Source organism: Apium graveolens, unplaced genomic scaffold (genome assembly GCF_009905375.1).
Source record: "Apium graveolens cultivar Ventura unplaced genomic scaffold, ASM990537v1 ctg406, whole genome shotgun sequence".
Classification (NCBI taxonomy): domain Eukaryota; kingdom Viridiplantae; phylum Streptophyta; class Magnoliopsida; order Apiales; family Apiaceae; genus Apium; species Apium graveolens.
In genome coordinates, this window is record NW_027418384.1 from 21,852 (window position 1) to 24,211 (window position 2,360).

The following is a 2,360-nucleotide window of genomic DNA, read 5'->3' on the forward strand; positions in this document are numbered from 1 at the left end:
TAATAATAATACTGAGAGGGTAATAGTTAATAAACATAAAACTTGAATGATGAATGTTTATATCTTGTCATTAGAATATTGTTATGGTATAGACATATATTGTGACCATGCATAGCTTTGTGAATTAGTGCTTAATTTTATTCAGAAAAGTAAATTGGCGTAGACATCTGTTAGTTTATTTGAGAGGAATTATACCATGGTGATTTTGAGAGGAACATATGACCAATGATTTCTAGCTAGTGAACTGTGGAATTGCTATAGTACATCGCAACTCTTTTACCAATTTTAACGTGTTAGGGGAAAGTAATTATCCTGACTTATCTTCTGATATTTGAATCTCGTACCAACTTTTATGCTAGTTTAATTTTAGTTGTTTAAATTAGGTTTTATTAAATTATTTTAGTTATAAAAATCTTCAACACTTTTTGTGCTCGACAACTGAATTTTTAGATATTACTTGTAAATTAATATAAATATACAGTCCTTGAGGTACGATAACTGGTATTACTACTATATTACTTTTTTGTGACTGTGTACACTTGCACATCAGTATTTTACGCAATAACTTTTTGGCGCCGCTGTCGGGGACTGTTTTAGTTTCTAATTGCGAAGTTAATTTTCTTGCAGTTTGGTTTAGTTATTTCTGTACTAACGTGAGTAATTATTGTTTCTTATCAGTTTTCTTTGTGTATGAACGAAGAACCCTTAGGATTAGTTTTCTTTGATCCTGAAATCGTGTGAACTTTTAAAGCACGAAGAAAAGTGCAATATAGAGTACGGGAAAAAATATCTTCATGGGTGAACCGGTTAATAACCAAGATTTGGTACCCAATGGCATGGTGAAGGATGATAGAGATAGTGCTATACGGCTGTATGGAAAACCTCGTGTTGATGAGTTGCATTCGGAAATTGTTAAACCAATTATTGAAGCAACATAATTTGAGCTAAAACCAGTCATGTTTCAAATGTTACAAACAATCGGACAGTTTAGTGGTATGGCTTCTGAGGATCCTCATCTTCACCTTCGTTTGTTTATCGAGGTTTGTGATTCCTTTAAGCTTTCTGGAGTCAAGGATGATGCTTTGAGATTAAAGTTATTTCCATATTCTGTGAGAGACATGGCAAAAGATTGGTTGAATTCAATTGCACCATCTTCAGTGACTACTTGGAATGATTTGGCAGAGAAATTTCTAATGAAATGTTTTCCTCCCACCAAGAATGCAAAGCTCCGTAATGAGATCAATTATTTTCAGCAATTGGATGATGAATCTTTATATGAGGCATGGGAGAGATTTAAGGCATTACTCATAAAATGCCCACATCATGGTCTTCTTTATTATATTCAGATGGAGACATTCTATAATGGTCTCAATGCTCAAACAAAGTTGGTGGTGGATGCATCTGCAAATGGGGCTTTGTTGGCTAAGTCTTATAATCAGGCATATGAGATTTTTGAGACAATTGCAACAAATAATTATCAGTGGACAACTAATAGAGCTCAAGCTGGGAAAAAAGTGGTTGGAAAATATGAGGTCGATGTTGTGACCTCAATGCGAGCTCAAATGTCATCCATGGAGAATATGCTCAAGAGCTTGACTATGTGAGGTAACCAATCTATGGGGCAGCCGATAAATTCACAGGTTAATCACATCAAGAATGTTTCATATGTGTATTGTGGTGAAGAGCATACTTACGATAATTGTCCTTCAAATCCTGAATATGTCTTCTATGTGGGGAATCAAAATAAGGGTGGCCCTTATTCAAACACTTACAATCACTCATGGAGACAACATCCTAACTTTTCTTGGAGCAATCAAGGCACTACTTCTGGAAATTCATCAAATTCTTTCAGGCCTAATAATCCTCCTGGATTCTCTCAACAAGCTCAATAATAGTTGCCTCAACAAGCATCTTAATCTTCTTCTCTTGAAAATATGTTAAAAGCGTACATGGCTAATAATGATGTACTCATCCAAAGTCAAGCAGCATCATTGAGAAACTTGGAGAATCAAGTTGGACAGCTAGCTAATGAGCAAAGAAATCGACCACAAGGCACTCTCCCTAGAGACACTAAAAAGCCTAGGAATGAGCACTGTAAAGCCATGACATTGAAGAGCGGAAAAGTTTTGGAGAATGCTAAATCTAATTCCAAAGAAGGTGCTTCATCTAAAACTGAAATTAAGGAGAAATTTTCTGACAATGGTGGTATTCAAACTTCTAAGGTTGTTCCAACACTTCAACCACAACCACCATTCCCTCAACGGTTTCAAAAGCAGAAGTAAGATGTTCAGTTCAATAAATTTCTGGATGTTCTGAAACAGCTTCACATAAATGTTCCACTTGTTGAGGCTCTTGAGCTA

The 2,360-nt window shown here is 35.5% G+C and overlaps 1 non-coding gene across 1 annotated transcript; it reads right to left on the minus strand.

Moving 5' to 3' along the window:
* Window positions 1-1,223: 1,223 nt before the first annotated feature.
* Window positions 1,224-1,330, minus strand: LOC141701559 (small nucleolar RNA R71). Its single transcript, XR_012566829.1, has one exon. It is a non-coding gene; the product is annotated as a small nucleolar RNA R71 (small nucleolar RNA).
* Between the last annotated feature and the right edge of the window lie 1,030 nt (window positions 1,331-2,360).